At 43.2% G+C, this 19855-nt stretch overlaps 1 protein-coding gene and 1 pseudogene across 3 annotated transcripts in view; both read left to right on the forward strand.

Annotated features, from left to right (window-relative positions):
* Positions 1 to 19855, forward strand: part of LOC126465978 (kelch-like protein 26) — a 332331-nt gene that overhangs the window by 132727 nt on the left and 179749 nt on the right. The window contains exon 1 of one of the 3 annotated variants that reach the window (XM_050096349.1): positions 6451 to 6582. The exons of the other annotated variants lie outside the window; for them this stretch is intronic. The gene's annotated coding sequence lies outside the window, so the exon portion shown is untranslated. Of the gene's footprint in view, positions 1 to 6450; positions 6583 to 19855 lie in introns of those variants that run through there. 3 annotated transcript variants of the gene reach the window in all.
* LOC126424767 (5S ribosomal RNA) lies at positions 17787 to 17904 on the forward strand (annotated as a pseudogene).

The raw sequence follows: 19855 nt of genomic DNA on the forward strand, positions 1-19855 counted from the left end.
ATTTTTATTAAACTTCTTGTAAATTCACATATACTTCTTCTTAATTGTCACATCATCAAGAAAACAGTTTTGTATCAATCTTCATATATTTAATTTCCACTTTAACCAAACACAAGACTTGACTGTTCTTTTACAAAGCGATATAACAATCTAACTTCTGCAAAGTGAAACAAGGACTGCTCTGTGCGCATTCGCGCCAAAAAAGTTACAAATAAGTCAAAGATTACGACAGTCTCACAGAAATGAATACACACATGAACCATATCACCGTGTTTATTGATACATCGGAGTATCTATACATTAGTAAAACCAAATGTGAATATTGTCACAAAAATATGTCTGTTACTTCGCAGAAAAGTAGTAAGATATTACTGGTATCGGGAACTGGGGTTGGAGTGCCGTAATGGTCACGTGAATAAAGAACCATTACACCTGAAAGTATACCATGCTCATAGATTTAGAGATCATTACGCTCATGTGCATTAGGCCTCCCCACACCATAAATCTGGACCATCAAAACGGTCATGTTCGACTATGTTCCTGGATGCATTGCAATCTCGCCTTAGGAGACCATAATCGATTTGGTGGTCGGGTGACAAAGCCTGACAACGCAGTTGGAGGTGGTGATGGAACGATAGGTGAATGGACTGGCCAGCCTGTTCTTCCGACTTAAACACATGTTGAGTGTGTCGGGCAGATGTGCAGCAGCACGTTCGCTTGCACTAACGAGCATCAAACAGTTGTAAACCGAGCAGGTGGAGGAATGGGGCGTCCTATGACAGGAACTCCCTGTGGCCGTCATGGGAGCACGTTGCAGAGCATACGTTGCCCTTCGTGGTGATCTCTCACCCTATTAAGAACCACGTCTCGGTTTTGTAATCTTCAGGTGACCACCATAACTCGCGGCGACTTTAGTGTAATTACTGTCTTTGAATGAAACTTCGTTCCCGTCAGTCTCACTGCGTACTTCTTTCAGTTACCACTATACTACAGCAGTTCTTTGTATGTATGGTCCAAGTTTGATCGTGGTATGTTACTTGGCAGTGACGCAGCACGCAAAAATCAGTTTCGCCCTTAAGTGTACTTCACAGAACTTACTTCCTACGTACATCTACATAAGCATACAAGTGTGTCCTTAAAAGTTTATAAAATCGACCCATTAGTATCGCTATTGAAAGGTGATATTAGTATTGTTTTTGAAGTTTGTCATTTGTCGTTGTTAAAGCAGTGGTAGCCCAGAAATTTTCTCAAGTAGTTTGTTTACAGTGAGCGTTTAAAAAAGAAATAGTACTGTGGAAGAGCGTTTAAAGAAATAGTTACTTCTTCTTTCGAAAGTTCTTTTTTAATTTTGGTTCAGAATTTTTCTCTGTTTTGAAATGAAATATTGGAATCATTTAGTTTATCCTGTGTGCTCCATTCCTTTCACATATCCATCGGAACTGACCTGGCTTCGAACTGGCTGCCTCCGTGTCGAGTGCCATCACACAGGCATCCATTAGCGACTTAAGCAATAGTATTACGTATGATAGTGTGTGGAGACGATGTATTTCAGTTACACACTTTATTATGAATAATTTGGTTTTGTTCACTCTTTGTAGCGAACGAATTATTCAACAAGCTGTGATTCTGAACAAAGGTATCACAAAAGATCAAGGCTCTCTGGTAAACGGAAAAAGCCGTACATAATATATGCGCTGAAGCTGCACTGATCCCGAGTTCATTACAGTGTGACAAGCTTGTAAGATAAAATCGTTACCCAAATCGTCATTATTTAATATTGTTGTCCGAAAAGCATCTGAGCACATCTTCCGTAATCATTCAGGGACAGCTAAACCTTTTGCGATACTGCAGAAGAGCACCTCAAAAATTTGTTTGGCAGATATGATGAATGTCGTAACCAAAGGATGGTAGAAGGGAACCACTATGGCTAAGACTACAGTTAGGCGTTTATTAGGATTTGACTCGGTACAAGAAATCAAATACTCCTAATCACGATTTGATACAATCGCTTCATTAATCCTAAATTATTACTGTAATTTTAGGACTGTTTGCACGTTGCCTTAAAGCAATCTGGGACAGTCGCGTACTTCGACTTTTTGACTTGCAGTGTCCTCTGGCGTCTCAAATTAGTCTTCGATATAGAGCTTTACGCTCTTGCACGGATGAGATGAGATGGAGGGGTAGCATCCCTCGTATTCTCAGCTTTCCTTAGTGCCCTTACTAGTTTTCAGGAAATATACCCCAGTGGACAAAACGGTCCAGAATGTTCAAAACTACCTTCTTTATTAGCGTCAAGGAAAAAGGATCATTGATGTACCGAGCTCGTGGTGTCCCCCATGGAAATGAGCGCTCTGACAATGCTGTCAAGTACGCCTGTGATAGACGTGGTAATGCTGTGTACCATTGTTACACCTTAAAAATAAGCTTGTGTGTCTGGGAGGAGGATTGCCCGGAAATACAGGTCAGGAAGGTACACTGGATGAAGCATATTGTAGGACCATGGCAGACATAATTCCAGTCACATGGAGATAAAACTCCCTGATAAGACTAAGAATAGGTTACCGCCATTTAATACACTCCTGGAAATTGAAATAAGAACATCGTGAATTCATTGTCCCAGGAAGGGGAAACTTTATTGACACATTCCTGGGGTCAGATACATCACATGATCACACTGACAGAACCACAGGCACATAGACACAGGCAACAGAACATGCACAATGTCGGCACTAGTACAGTGTATATCCACCTTTCGCAGCAATGCAGGCTGCTATTCTCCCATGGAGACGATCTTAGAGATGCTGGATGTAGTCCTGTGGAACGGCTTGCCATGCCATTTCCACCTGGCGCCTCAGCTGGACCAGCGTTCGTGCTGGACGTGCAGACCGCGTGAGACGACGCTTCATCCAGTCCCAAACATGCTCAATGGGGGACATATCCGGAGATCTTGCTGGCCAGGGTAGTTGACTTACACCTTCTAGAGCACGTTGGGTGGCACGGGATACATGCGGACGTGCATTGTCCTGTTGGAACAGCAAGTTCCCTTGCCGGTCTAGGAATGGTAGAACGATGGGTTCGATGACGGTTTGGATGTACCGTGCACTATTCAGTGTCCCCTCGACGATCACCAGTGGTGTACGGCCAGTGTAGGAGATCGCTCCCCACACCATGATGCCGGGTGTTGGCCCTGTGTGCCTCGGTCGTATGCAGTCCTGATTGTGGCGCTCACCTGCACGGCGCCAAACACGCATACGACCATCATTGGCACCAAGGCAGAAGCGACTCTCATCGCTGAAGACGACACGTCTCCATTCGTCCCTCCATTCACGCCTGTCGCGACACCACTGGAGGCGGGCTGCACGATGTTGGGGCGTGAGCGGAAGACGGCCTAACGGTGTGCAGGACCGTAGCCCAGCTTCATGGAGACGGTTGCGAATGGTCCTCGCCGATACCCCAGGAGCAACAGTGTCCCTAATTTGCTGGGAAGTGGCGGTGCGGTCCCCTACGGCACTGCGTAGGATCCTACGGTCTTGGCGTGCATCCGTGCGTCGCTGCGGTCCGGTCCCAGGTCGACGGGCACGTGCACCTTCCGCCGACCACTGGCGACAACATCGATGTACTGTGGAGACCTCACGCCCCACGTGTTGAGCAATTCGGCGGTACGTCCACCCGGCCTCCCGCATGCCCACTATACGCCCTCGCTCAAAGTCCGTCAACTGCACATACGGTTCACGTCCACGCTGTCGCGGCATGCTACCAGTGTTAAAGACTGCGATGGAGCTCCGTATGCCACGGCAAACTGGCTGACACTGACGGCGGCGGTGCACAAATGCTGCGCAGCTAGCGCCATTCGACGGCCAACACCGCGGTTCCTGATGTGTCCGCTGTGCCGTGCGTGTGATCATTGCTTGTACAGCCCTCTCGCAGTGTCCGGAGCAAGTATGGTGGGTCTGACACACCGGTGTCAATGTGTTCTTTTTTCCATTTCCAGGAGTGTATATGAAGAAGCATCTCCGGCTTGTGATGCTTCTGGGATGCCAGTTACAGTGCGCCACAAGTTGATTGGCCGTTTGTTCAAGGAAAACAGTAGAAGCCTGCCTGACTAACGATCTACTACCGGTTTTAGGTAATGAGCTGAATGTGCAAAAAGTTTTCAAGTTCTGATGTATCTTTGGGTTCCAATTCGAACTACAACGAGAATATTTTGAGACTTTTGAGTGGTTGGATAATACCTACCCCTCAATGAGGAACCTATAATGTGTACTAGAAATTTTTCACACTTTGGGAATTCAAATCCGTACCCTCCACACTTACGTCACAAATCTCTTTCTCAGTTACAGATAGCCCCCGAGTAGCGGGAGCCATGGCTACAGCGTCAGCGACGACGGACGCAGCCACTTCGAACTGTCCTAGCGCAGTTTTACTTCATTTACAACTCGTGTGTCCTGTGTTAAGTAGACACAAAACACAAGAGTGTCGGTCGTAACAAAATGCGAAATCTGTGTAATTTCCCCACTGCGCAGAAGACTTCGCTCAAGTGTACGACTCTCTTCTCAATGATGCATTAGATTAGATTAATTTTTCGTTCCATAGATCCGTGCTGAGGAGATCGATGTAGAACATGTCAATTTAAAAAAAAAAAAAGCTGAAATAACAATACTAATAGTATGAATATATACAATATATCATTCGTTTCTATTAAAAAATTCGTCAATGGAGTAGGAGGAGTTGGAAACTAGTAAGTCTTTCGGGCTCCTTTTAAACTGATCTTTATTTGTAACTAAATTTTTTATGTTTACTGGCAAATAATTGAAGATGAGTGTTTCTGAGTAGTGGACCCCTTTTTGAACAAAAGTGCTTTTAAGTCCTTGTGCAGATCATTTTTGTTCCTCGTATTGTATGTATGAACTGAGCTGTTTGTTGGAAAGAGAGATATATTATTTAGGACAAATTTCATTAAGGAGTAAATATACTGAGAGGCAGTAGTTAGTATACCCAGTTCTTTGAAGAGGTTTCTACAGGACGTCCGTGAATTTCTCCACAAATAATACGTGTTACACGCTTTTGGACTCTGAAAATTTTTGTTTGACTTGAAGAGTTACCTCAAAATATTATACCATATGACATTATGGAATGAAAGTAGGCAAAGTATGCAAGCTTTTTCATTTTTATGTCGCCTATGTCAGCTAACACTCGAATTACAAATATAGATTTGTTAAGGCGTTTCTGCAGTTCTGTGGTGTGTTCCTCCCAACTGAATTTATTATCAAGTTGTAATCCCAGGAATTTAAGACTGTCAATCTCTTCTATCTGCTCTTCTTCATACTTTATGCATATGCTGGGTGAAAACCTCTTACAGGTTCTGAGTTGCATATAGTGAGTCTTTTCGAAGTTTAATGTCAGTGAGTTGGCTTTAAACCATTTATTAATATCCATGAAAATATCATCAGCAGATCTTTCTAGAACTGCACTCGATGTACTATTTATTGCAATACTTGTGTCATCTGCAAACAAAACGAACCCTGCTTCTGGCAGTGTAACTGATGAGAGATCATTAATGTACTCAAGAAAAAGCAATGGCCCTAACATGGATCTTTGTGGGACACCACATGTAGTTTCTTTCCATTCTGATCATGACTGATGACTTAATTCACTAGTCTCTTGCACTGACTCCCTTTGTTTCCTGTTAGCGAGGTATGACTTGAACCATTTTGCAGCGCTGCCTGTGACACCATAGAATTCTAATTTATTTAATAGGATGTAGTGGTTCACACAATCAAATGCCTTTGTCAAATCACAGAAAATACCTGCAGCTTGAAATCTGTTATTTAATGAATTAAGTATATTTTCACTGTAGGTGTAAATAGCCTTCTCGATATCATAACCCTTCAGAAATCCAAACTGTGTTCTTGATAATGTCTTTGTGGACAGATGGTTGAGAAGCTGCCTGTACATTACTTTTTCTAAAATTTTCGAGAACGCTGGCAAAAGTGAAATCGGTCTGTAGTTTGATGGTATCTCTTTATCCCCTTTCTTGAATAGAGGCTTAACATGTGAATATTTTAGCCAGTCAGGAAATGTCCCAGTTATAATTGACTGGTTACACAAGTAACTTAGAATTGTACTAAACTCACAAGAACATGGCTTAATAACCTTTCTTGATATTTCATCGTAAAGCTGTGTGCTTTTGAGTATTTATCACCCACTACTCGCTTTTCGTGGCGCATCCGATTGCTGTCTCTTGACAGATGAGAAGTGTGAGAACAGGCGTGGCACGTGAGAGGATCGGCAGGCGCTGTAGTGTTTCTGCCGTGCGCGTTGCCCAGCCTCGCTAACGGTCTCTGGAGGTGCTGGTGGTGACAATCCGTGGAAGAGAGGGGAGGGGCGTCTAGGCGGCGCGGGAGGGGCGAGCGTGCCTCAGTCTCGCCGCGCTGTCGAGGCAGGCCGCAGTGCGAGAGCAGTGATGTGTGTGTGCGTCTGCGGTTTCGACTGTTGCTAGTTGTGTGTGCGATGCGTGCGACGATCCGGCGCGACCTGGAGACTCCTGGCCGGAACAGGCTACCACCAGAGTCACTGCTGTTGGTGAGTCTTGTCTTTCATCCCGACTGCCGTCAGCATCAGTGAGCTGACGTCAGAGGCAGTTTAAAAAAATCATGTCACCTTAAGTTAGACTTGGAAACATGGTGTAAAATTGGCATCCGTAATCACTCATAAGCGATAATTTTTTTCAATACTGTAGGATATTTTCCTATATATGAAGCCTCACACACAAGTACTCACATAATGTGTGTTGATTTCAGTCTGGATGATGTTGCCGCAGAACAACCTGTAACGGTTCCGTAGAGCACGAGATCATTAGAGAGGGAGCACAAGCTCAGATTGGGGAAGGAACCATCCCGGTATTCGTCTAGAGCGATTTAGGGAAATCTTGGGAAACCAGAACCTGAATATGCGGACGGGAATTTTTGAAGCGACATGTTTACGGACAAGACTAGATGTTTGTCGTAACACTCTCCTACATAGCAGAGACCCTGCCATAGTTATTATTCACATACGATTGTTTTTCTTGACCACAATTATTATTATTATTATTATTATTATTATTATTATTATTATTATTACTTTCACGACGCGTTTCGGTCAGTGGTCATTTGGAATAGTGCTGTACAAGGACCAAGTATTAGAAGACAGACACTTCTATAAACCTAATTAGGTATCATTAGTTTGGTCATATCATGTTGAAAGAAATTATGGCTAAATATTTATACATATTAGTGTTGTCCTGATAGTTCATAGCCTCTGCTCTTTCGTAGATTGCACGTGACCAACACGTGTGAGGAAAATAAAGTAATAAAGCAGTAGAATATAGACAAGAAGCACTGCCTCATATTCTCAACTATTCCTCGCATGTTGTTGTTCTAGTCTTCAGTCCAGAGACTGGTTTGATGCAGCTCTCCATGCTACTCTATCCTGTGCAAGCTTCTTCATCCATCGGTATCTACTGCAGCCTACATCCTTCCGAATCTGTTTAGTGTATTCATCTCTCGGTCTCCCTCCACGATTTTTACTCTCCACGCTGCCCTCAAGTACTAAGTTGGTGATCCCTTGATGCCTCAGAACATGTCCTACCAACCGATCCCTTCTTCTAGTCAAGTTGTGCCACAAACTCCTCCCCAATTCTATTCAATACCTCCTCATTAGTTCTACCCATCTAATCTTCAGCATTCTTCTGTAGAACCACCTTTCGAAAGCTTCTATTCTCTTCTTGTCCAAACTATTTATCGTCCATGTTTCACTTCCATACACGGCTACACTCCAAACAAATACTTTCAGAAACGACTTCCTGACACTTAAATCAATACTCGATGTTAACAAACTTCTCTTATTCAGAAACACTTTCCTTGCCATTGCCAGTCTACATTTTATAGCCTCTCCATTTCGACCATCATCAGTTATTTTGCTCCCCAAATAGCAAAACTCATTTACTAATTTAACCGTCTCATTTCCCAATCTAATTCCCTCACACCACCCAATTTAATTCGACTGCATTCCACTATCCTCGTTTTGCTTTTTGCTGATGTTCATCTTACATCCTCCTTAAAAGACACTGTCCATTCCGTTCAACTGCTCTTCCAAGTCCTTTGCTGTCTCTGACAGAATTAAAATGTCATCGGCGAACCTCAAAGTTTTTATTTCGTCTCCATAGATTTTAATACCTACTCCGAAGTTGTCTTTTGTTTCCTTCACTGCTTGCTCAATATTCAGATTGAATAACATCGGGGAGAGGCAACAACACTGTCTCACTTCCTTCCCAACCACTGCTTCCCTTTCATGCTCCTCAACTCTTTATTATTGCCATCTGGTTTCTGTACAAATTGTAAATAGCCTTTCGCTCCCTATATTTTACCCCTGCCACCTTTAGAATTTGAAAGAGAGTATTCCAGTCAACATTGTCAAAAGCTTTCTCCAATTCCACACAGGCTAGAAACGTATGTTTGCCTTTCCTTAATCTATTTTCTAAAATAAGTCGTAGGGTCAGTATTGCCTAACATTTCTACGGAATCCAAACTGATCCTCCTTGAGGTCGGCTTCTACCAGTTTTTCCATGCGTATGTAAAGAATTCACGTTAGTATTTTGCAGCTGTGACTTATTAAACTGATAGTTTGGTAATTTTCACATCTGTCAACACCTGCTTTCTTTGGGAGTGGAATTATTATATTCTTCTTGAAGTCTGAGGGTATTTCACCTGTCTCATCTTACCAGATGGTAGAGTTTTGTCAGGGCTGGCTCTCCCAGGGCTATCAGTAGTTATAACGCAATGTTGTCTACTCCCGGGGCCTTGTTTCGATTTAGATCTTTCAGTGCTCTGTCTTTCCTCGCATAGACACAATATTTTCAGTCAAATTTTCAATCAATCATTGTCGCAGGTGATAGTTCCTGACAAGTAAATATAGTATTGTGAGACCTATATACAAGGAAGGTAGGGGAGGGATTAATAATTATCGACTGGTATTACCATTTATCTACTTACCGAAGGTACTGGAAAGTCATACACTATAGCACACATCTCAAAATGAATTTAACTTAGTTCCGATTTTAAAATCGCCTCTACACAGAACATACAATTTTTTCAGTACATTTGTTAGATATTATAAAGTTTGGATGAAAAATAATGCCAATAAGTATTTTCTCTGACTTTTCTGAAGTACACTCCTGGAAATTGAAATAAGAACACCGTGAATTCATTGTCCCAGGAAGGGGAAACTTTGACACATTCCTGGGGTCAGATACATCACATGATCACACTGACAGAACCACAGGCACATAGACACAGGCAACAGAGCATGCACAATGTCGGCACTAGTACAGTGTATATCCACCTTTCGCAGCAATGCAGGCTGATATTCTCCCATGGAGACGATCGTAGAGATGCTGGATGTAGTCCTGTGGAACGGCTTGCCATGCCATTTCCACCTGGCGCCTCAGTTGGACCAGCGTTCGTGCTGGACGTGCAGACCGCGTGAGACGACGCTTCATCCAGTCCCAAACATGCTCAATGGGGGACAGATCCGGAGATCTTGCTGGCCAGGGTAGTTGACTTACACCTTCTAGAGCACGTTGGGTGGCACGGGATACATGCGGACGTGTATTGTCCTGTTGGAACAGCAAGTTCCCTTGCCGGTCTAGGAATGGTAGAACGATGGGTTCGATGACGGTTTGGATGTACCGTGCACTATTCAGTGTCCCCTCGACGATCACCAGTGGTGTACGGCCAGTGTAGGAGATCGCTCCCCACACCATGATGCCGAGTGTTGGCCCTGTGTGCCTCGGTCGTATGCAGTCCTGATTGTGGCGCTCACCTGCACGGCGCCAAACACGCATACGACCATCATTGGCACCAAGGCAGAAGCAACTCTCATCGCTGAAGACGACACGTCTCCATTCGTCCCTCCATTCACGCCTGTCGCGACACCACTGGAGGCGGGCTGCACGATGTTGGGGCGTGAGCGGAAGACGGCCTAACGGTGTGCGGGACCGTAGCCCAGCTTCATGGAGACGGTTGCGAATGGTCCTCGCCGATACCCCAGGAGCAACAGTGTCCCTAATTTGCTGGGAAGTGGCGGTGCGGTCCCGTACGGCACTGCGTAGGATCCTACGGTCTTGGCGTGCATCCGTGCGTCGCTGCGGTCCGGTCCCAGGTCGACGGGCACGTGCACCTTCCGCCGACCACTGGCGACAACATCGATGTACTGTGGAGACCTCACGCCCCATGTGTTGAGCAATTCGGCGGTACGTCCACCCGGCCTCCCGCATGCCCACTATACGCCCTCGCTCAAAGTCCGTCAACTGCACATACGGTTCACGTCTACGCTGTCACGGCATGCTACCAGTGTTAAAGACTGCGATGGAGCTCCGTATGCCACGGCAAACTGGCTGACACTGACGGCGGCGGTGCACAAATGCTGCGCAGCTAGCGCCATTCGACGGCCAACACCGCGGTTCCTGGTGTGTCCGCTGTGCCGTGCGTGTGATCATTGCTTGTACAGCCCTCTCGCAGTGTCCGGAGCAAGTATGGTGGGTCTGCCGCACCGGTGTCAATGTGTTCTTTTTTCCATTTCCAGGAGTGTATTTGATTGTGCATTTTACGGTATTGTTCTAGGGAAACTCAGACTCGGAATATGGTGTTTTTCATGTTGTGTGTTAACCTATTTTCATACTATATAAGAGGATCCAATGTGTTTCCACTAAGAAACTGGAGGAGTCCACGCTTTCAAAAAGCATCTTTAGAATCTGGAATAATCGCTACAGATGTACCACAGGGATCGATATTGGGCTTGTTCTTGTTGTCATTATATCTAAATGATTTTGCATCATGTATGCAGTCTGCAGAATAATTCCCTGTGCAGAGAATGTAAGAATTATCAACTGGCCTAATGGAGTAACTTCAGAACTTGAAAATGTAAACAATAATTTCTTGAAAATTAATTGGTTCTCTGTAAATGGACTGTTAATGGATTTAGATAAAAAGTAATACATCTAGCCGGCCGGAGTGGCCGAACGGTTGTTAGCGTTAGTCTGGAACCGTGCGACCACTACGGTCACAGGTTCAAATCCTGCCTCGGGCATGGATGTGTGTGATGTCCTTAAGTTAGTTAGGTTTAAGTAGTTCTAAGTTCTAGGGGACTGATGACCTAAAAAGTTAAGTCCCGTAGTGCTCAGAGCCATTTGAACCATTTAATACATGTAGTTCAGTGCAGGACAAGGTCTAACCAAACTATTCGAAATAACACACGACGGTAAATCAATAACAGAAACATACCGTTCTGAATTCTTAAGTGTTTCTGCTAATATTTACAATGAGAACATGAACTGTTTGTGACATGATACAGATCTTCTTAAAACGTGTAAGCCCTGCAACTTTTACCGCCATCATCTTTTGAAGATAACAATGTAAAAAAGATGCCTTACTTTCCCTGTTTTTATTCAGCAATGTCTTGCGGCATCCTGTTCTGTAGTAACTGATCGTCATTCAGGAAAAAAATATTTGTTGCACGGAAACATGTAATAAGGGTAAAGTTCTGGTTTCTACTCCAGATCTTCTCGTAGAAGTATCTTTAAACAGTTCAACATACTGACAACAGCCTCACAATAGTTATTCCATTATGAAGTTTGTTCACAACAATTAATTACAGTTCGAAAACGACAGTAACCAAAATGGCAGGTGCATAGATCCAGGATTAGCAAGATGCTGAGTACACAAAATAGTTAAGATCTTTATTTTGTCTCGGCGGCATTAAATATTAACAGTAATAAACGATTAAAATGCAGAACGTGCGTCCGCAGTTCACAAATAGTTCCGAGCAGCCATCATGACAGCGTGAGGAAATGAACTGTTGGTGCAGCCACGGCGCGGAGGGCGGCTTGGCCTCTCTGCCTCCCAGGTTGGGACACCTGTTTGGGCGCGAATTCTCCTAACGAGAGAAAACTGGTGTGCGTGCACCATCGCGTGGCTTCACCTTACATTCAAACGCAACGACTGGGAAATGTTAAGGATCTTCGCCATTTTAAGCATTTCTACATTAACCAACTGGAGAAAGTGAAAATTACTCAGCCCCCTTCCATATGATGGTCCTCCATGTGAGCAGTCCGTCGGTGATACTCATTGACTGGGGAAAAATTACCCTGTAAGAAATGGTAGGTTTAGTTTCATGGCTTGTTAAAGATCCATTCGGTCTAAGATTATTATCAATGAGTTCTAAATAACTTCGGAGACTCGAATTTGTGGTTGTAATTATCAAATTAATTTTATTCGGCTTTCTTTCTTTTTGATGGGAATTGGCCAGTACGGCCATTGTGGCGCCCCTGGACGTTCTACGCCCTCAAAAACGTCGGCGTTACAGTGGCACCGGGCTTACGTTCTCCCTGCCATTCATTCCCAGCTCGTCACATTCAGGCACGCACGCCATATACACTTGACACCGGAACAGTTGAAGAAGAGACCAGCTGCATGGTCCACTTGGATCCTGTCCAGGACAGCACTGCGAGATTTTTGCATTGTTCCTAACGCTTACTGCTGTAGCATGCGATTGACCCTGACACTTGAACAATTGACAGCAGACTAGCGGCGAAGTATGCGTGTTCTGGCAAACGCCTAACGTTGTCATCGTGCAACGCAAGTACAGTTTCCATAATTGCCCAACTGCAGCATAAAATGTAAATATATAATAGTAATTTCCGTATCACACATTATGCCTCGAGCTGTTTCGTCAAACGTGATCAGAATTTACTGTAAGAAAGTAGTTGTACATCATCCCATAATACAGGGTGTACATAAAGTCCGGGAACACTTCCAATTATTTATTGCACAAGAACCAAACATTGTACAGATATCATACATATGTCATTTTGAAAAGAAACCCTTAAAGCTTTTTTTTCCCCCTCATGTATACCGCCACAGCGTAGTTCGGTAATTTACCGATAGTCAGCGCTAGTGTCGTGCTACAAATGGGGACGGCTGTTTCATGAAATGGCCTCCCCGATCACCAGATCTCACTCCGAGTGACTTTCCTGTGGGGACACAAAGATCCGGTGCATGTACCGCCTGTTCCATGTGATGTAGCAGAGCTCTGGGAGAGAATACGGGAAGCGACTGCCACAGTCGACGATGCCATGCTGCGACGGGTTTGGCAAGAATTCGATTACCGTATTGACGTCCGCCGGGTCACTGATGGTTCTTATAACACTTTCAGGTTTCTCTTCAAAATGCAACACGTATGACATCTGTACAATGTTTAGTTCTTATGCAATAAATAATTGAAAGTGTTCGCGGACTTAATGTACACCCTGTATACAGTACTAAGTTGAGGTTCTATGGTAGGTGCAATAATGCAACAGCGCGGTATTCTCTTGAAAAATAAAAAGCCTTGCTCTGTATAACACGGAATTCTATCTTAATGAAACGATAAATAATAGCGAAGCAGAATAGTTCTCTACATTTATCTCCACTGTTCTTGATGACTCGAATTAAAAGTAACTTGACACGTTTACTTGATATGTAATTTTGTTGACGGATTCTCGTTAAAATTTGTGTTGCCTACTTTAAAAAAACATACTTGGCATGGCGTAAAATTGAATAATATTTTGTTTTGAAGAACGATTCTGTGTTCGCTGTTGACTTTGTCATTGTTCTTCATGCCGCATTTAATTTTTGACAAAGTCTGTGAGAATATTGGTCATTACAGCTAAACATCCATTAGCGCACTTTGTAAGGGACACTTACATGTTCCTTTCGTTGCTGTTTCGATTTCGTGTGTTACTAGTCAAACCTACGTGAAATTGCCAAAAGTACAATAAATGCTTCATTTTCGTCACTTTACAACATCGTTTCAGGTCCCAGCCTTCAAACAGGCAGCGGCCAGTAATTTTTGTTCATAATTTAAATCACCGAAGAAAAATATTACATTCGAGAGCATAGTTGCCAACATGTTTTCTGCAGTTGTGATGTACACACGAAAGAGCTCTTGAATCTAACAGACATAGCAACAGGACCCAGAAATAATTAAAACCAGCTTCAGAAGAATGTTACACAAGAGTCCACTAACACACAGGCATGCTATGTTAACAGGTCGTACTATCACGTATTATCATCATCAGGTTACCTTCCATTCAGAAGGCTGTTGCACTCAGTGACTGTTACATTGACTTGTAAATAATAGATTCAGCTATCAGTCCTTCTTTTTAGATTTCATTGGCAGATATAGATTTCAGCTAGAAACTTCCCATTCTCAATGCACTATCATTTTTGATCAATGCATGTTGACCAACAGTCATTAAATGCATTGACCAAAAATGATAGTGCATTGAGAATGGCTAGTTTTCTAGCTGAAATCTATATCTGCCAATAAAATCTAAAAAGGACGACTGATAGCTGAAATCTATTATTTGCAAGGTTGTATTATACTTTTAGTGATATTTTAAAAGTAATATACTAAGCACGATCTTGTAAGACATCGTTGTTCATCGTGCACTAATGAATGACGATGCCTAAAATAAAGGAAAAATGACTGCCTTTAACAAATTCATGGTGCCTACAATCCATGTGCGAAGAAAATGGTTTCATAATCTGTATGCGAACACCTGTTAAAGGACCGAAGACATACTGGATTAGGAGACATGACTGAAATCTTGAGGGATGAAAAGATAAAAGCGTATAAAGAGAAAAGAGTATAAATTTTGACATGAATCCAATATCTCCGTATACTGTGGACCATACCATCAAATAAGAGTATATGTAGTACTAATGCAACGGGCACCTATTCGCATTTAAAACAGAGAAATATTGACATCTCGTATTTGGACTGTGTTGTCGAGGGTTTTTTGAAGGAAAAATCACGGAGAAGAAACTTTCCAGATTGCATGTTTGAGCTCACTGTGCTGCTTAACATTTACACTTCTTTCTGATCAGCAGTGTACAAACGTTGAAAGATGTTTAATACTGGTATTCGATCTGTTGAATACCACTTGCTGCATGCGATTTCATCTGTCGCATCCATAATTTTCTTTTTGCTCTAAATGTTCTGTATGTTCGTCTTAGCTAGTTAATATGTGAAGCCAGGTTATGGATTCGCAGCAGTATCGGATTTAAAAGAAAATTCTGCGATTGAGGCGGCTTCCTGTCGTGTAGAGGGGAAGACAAACTTATCATTTCTATCCTCCTTTCGCGACGGCATGTCTGGATAAAATATTCTCGGTTTTCAAGCCCCATCAGTTCGAATAAAATGCTGTAGCACTCGATGGCTTTCTCCGTCATTCGAATTGACGCGGCTTCAAAACCGAGATGGTTTTATTCAAAATCACACTTTGCTACGTTCTCACGCTAGTCGGCACCCGATTTATGCTGACGAGTTTACAAGTGAAGATGGGGTAGCCTGGTCATCACTGCTTTTCCGCTCGTCAGTGGTTTTATACGAGTGGCCTGGAAATCAGTTATTCCGGTATTCGATTTAGCCAGCGCATTGTTATTTCTCTCCAGTCAAATAGAATAATTAGGTAACTTATTGGTCAGTCCTATATTATTTCTCGCTGTATGTCATGCTGTGGAGGCGGACATAAAGCAACCTGTGTCGTCAGTAGTGTTGAATGTTTTGAAGTGATGAACTGGTGCGCCTTTGTAATAGATTCTGGAACCAGCAATGTCATATGTAGTGTTTTTATTCATCACAAACATTTGGCCGTTTTTTCTTCTGAATGTGTGGCGATTTCCGAGGGTGTGGTTAGGCCGGAAACAAAGACAACACCTAAAATTGCTGCGAATTAAACGATATTAAGGTGTTTGCGAAGAGGGAAGAGCAGGCTTTGCGCATGTAAGTTTGTCTTGTCTCATTCCCTCCCGATTAGCCCTCATTTTTAAAAGCAAGTAGTAAACTGGCAACCCAAATACGTTTCGGAAACGTTAGAGCGTTCATATGGGAGCGAATATCGATTGTGAACAGGAGATCAGACAACTACATTTTCAGAACTGATCTTGGAGTGCCTGCAATCATGACCGACCGATAGTGGTATTGCAAAATCACTTTCCGTAAACAGGATATGGGAGGTCCGTGTAGTGATTTGGGGGGAAGGGGATTCAGCAGTCGCCCGACTTGAAAGATGCTCGTACAGTAGGCTGACAGACATACTAAGTGCAGGGTGCATATAAAGCTTTATGATGAAATCTATAATATCAAATATCTCTACTTGGATAGAACCCGTGGTCAATATGGTACCGTTGACTCGTTCGCTGCGCGATGGAAAAAATGGCTTTTAGATAAACTGGAATATCAGTTGCAATGAAAACATTTTGTAGCTACTTGAGCGCTGCGCCAAATTTTGGAATTCATATGATAGCATAAACTCGGTTAATACGTTAATATCTGTCCAAGTCTGTCGCAATCTACATTCTGTCCATGTGCTCACCATATCTTAAATGATTAAATGTAAAAGTTCTAATAAATTACTGAAATGCAGCCACGTGACTTCTTCGACAACCATAGATATTTTGACAGGTGGTGATGCTTGGACATTTTATACCACGGGAGAAAGTAAACTTCAACAGCTCTACCTGTATACTGCATTCTTCGCTTGAACTGTGCACGTGTATAAAATGCGACACTGTCAAAATTAATTTTAATTGAAGAATTGTATACCAACCTAAACACCGCCCCTGTATGCACCACGTATTGAGAAATAAGAGCGTTCATAAAGATGTCAACTGTTACTATTTCTGTGCCTATTGTTCTGGGATAGGGGGTTGTTTTCGGAAGGAGACCAGACATCGAGTCATCGGTCTCATCGGGTTAGGAAAGGATGGGGAAGGAAGTCGGCCGTGCCCTTCCAAAGGAACCATCCCGGCATTTGCCTGGAGCGATTTAGGGAAATCACGGAAAACCTAAATCAGGATGGCCGGACGCGGGATTGAACCGTCGTCCTCCCGAATGCGAGTCCAGTGTCTAACCACTGCGCCACCTCGCTCGGTGTTCTGGGATAATTACTCCTTACGTTGGAGTACACCTTCTCTGGAATTCCGATATCATACCCTAATCCCGTTATGAAAATATTCTCAAAAATGGTTCAAATGGCTCTACGCACTACGGGACTTAACATCTGAGGTCATTAGTCCCCTACACTTAGAACTGCTTAAACCTAACCAACCTCAGGACATCACACACATCCATGCGCGAGGCAGGATTCGAACCTGCGACCGTAGCAGCAGCGCGGTTCCGGACTGAAGCGCCTAGAACCGCTCAGCCACAACGGCCGGCAAAATATTGTCACGATTACTTTTTTACCTCGTATTTCGCTTATAAGACGTGCCACTAATATAGTATTATATGAATTTGCCGTAATCGTTTGTCGCAGTTACTGAGATATGCGTCATAGGTTTTAGTTACGTCAAGATCGCCGTGTTGATAACGTCACCGCTGTGGTATGTCGCTGCAAACTCTGGTGTTCAGTTCTTTGTGGGCAACACTCGTTTCACAATCATTCTCGCAAACGTGACGTCATTTTGACATTGCATACAGTATCGACGACCGCAGGATCAGCTGTCAACTTAAGTTAACTTTCGAAACAGGCCTCTCAAGATTTCATGCGCACGTACCGGAGATGTATAAAAGCACGTCATACTTGGAATAATTAATAATTATTGCTATATTAAAATGTCACGTAATCACTTATCGACGGTTAATGCCTTCATAGAAGAGCACTCTTCCAGGTGTGAGTTGTTATAGTGAGTAATTTACAAATTGCTGACGGCCTTGCCGCAGTGGTAACACCGGTTCCCGTCAGATCACCGAAGTTAAGCGCTGTCGGGTTGGGCAAGCACTTAGATGGGTGACCATCCGGTCTACTGGGCGCTGTTGGCAAGCGGGGTGCACTCAGCCCTTGTGAGGCAAACTTAGGAGTTACTTGATTGAGAAGTAGCCGCTCCGGTCCCGGAAACTGACATACGGCAGGGAGAGTGGTGTGCTGACCACCTGCCGCTCCATATCCGCCTATGGGCGAAGATGACGCGGCGGCCGGTCGGCACCGTTGGGCCTTCATGGCCTATTGGGGGAGTAGTTCTTTTTTCATATTTTTTTAACAACTTAAGAATGAAACACACTTCTTTGATATTCTGCAGTATGCCATTTCAGCATACCGGACATTGAATATCTATCACAAACACATCACTATTATCATCAAATGCCACTTACCTGCGCGTCGGAACCGCGCGACTGCTACGGTCGCAGGTTCGAATCCTGCCTCGGGCATGGATGTGTGTGATGTCCTTAGGTTAGTTAGGTTTAAGTAGTTCTAAGTTCTAGGGGACTGATGACCACAGATGTTAAGTACCATAGTGCTCAGAGCCATTTGAACCAGCGCGTCAACGATACAAGCCTTCAAGGCAGAATATGATAACCAAGACCGGAGTTAAACATCGCATGGTTAAGTGCTAGCGTAATGAATAACGCCGTGCCATCTGGAGTCGAAAGTTGTCGTTCCGCGTCCCCGTTATATGTGGGTTTTTTCTTTTTCCTCGCGCCAGCGTTGTTAGCACGATCTGTTACTTTCTTAAGAATGTAATACAAGTTGTTCTGCAATATTGGATGTTATATACAATGAGTCTGATCTGAGAACGAAGAATGGAAATAATTATACAGCGATTTCCGTGTATTTGGTTAGGCAGGAACCTAAGAGGACAGCGTAAATTACTGCGAGTGAATCGAGGAGCAATAATACTCATACTCTTCTTTGTCATAAAATAGCCTGTCATACGGTCATCAGTACTGCGCGCGACGTCAAAATGACGTAACGTTTGCGAGAATTACTGTGACACGAGCATTATCCTACTGACGATTATGCGCTTACTTGAGCAGTTGTATCTCTGATGACATCTAATATTCAGTTGTTTCAAAAGAAATGAAAAATGCAGAGGCAGATGTTTTGCTATAGTTTGTCTTCTCCTGGCTGCACTGAATTGAGCGGAAGCAAAGATGGGCGCTCATATTTTTGTAACAGCTTAAATATGTGGTGAGTTTCAAAATACTTTGTTATGGACTACGTTAATTGTCAGCCTATTCATTCATGTTAATAGTACACACTGAGAGAGTTGCACATAATGAAACGAAAGGATTTCTTTGTTTGGGTTATTGAAGTTGATGAGACCGAAGATAATTTAATTGGCGTTAGCTTTCATTTATTTTGAATTACGTGCTGATTGAAGGCTTCATCGTAAACTTAGATTACTATAGTTTAAGAGAGTACTAATCCTTTCCGTACCTTTTATAGCTTATTGGGAACACATCGACAATTAATAGTGCCGTCAGTTGTTTGGATCTGTCTGCGGTACGGCTTGCCAGTCGAAACGCAATCTTGAACGTTATCTGCGCATCAACTTCGATTAAAATGATTGTTTTTAGTTTTCTCAAGTTTTCTGCGAAATGCAACGGACAGCTGACTTGAGTTGTTCTCGTATGGTATTACATAAAAATTTGAAATTGGTTTTCGTTTCCTGTACTTCTTCACTCGTGTAAGTGGCAAGTACCTAATAAATGAAACAGTGCATCAAATGCAGAATCTAGAAATACTCATCATTCTCGTACGTATTCTTCCCGTAGGGACCACGAAGACAAGATGAGTGACAGCACGCACCGAGGCATTTGAAGAATCAACTTCCCTACTCCATATGTGACAGTAACGGGAATAAACTCCTGACATGTGGTACTATGCTAAATACCTTCTGCGGTGCGTTTCACTGTGGTTCACAGGTAGGTGTGTAAAGGCTGATGTAGGGAAAATTGGTGGCGAAATTTTGTTTAAGGTGACCTCACATAA

This window comes from Schistocerca serialis, chromosome 1, assembly GCF_023864345.2.
Source record: "Schistocerca serialis cubense isolate TAMUIC-IGC-003099 chromosome 1, iqSchSeri2.2, whole genome shotgun sequence".
NCBI classification, from domain to species: Eukaryota; Metazoa; Arthropoda; class Insecta; order Orthoptera; family Acrididae; genus Schistocerca; species Schistocerca serialis.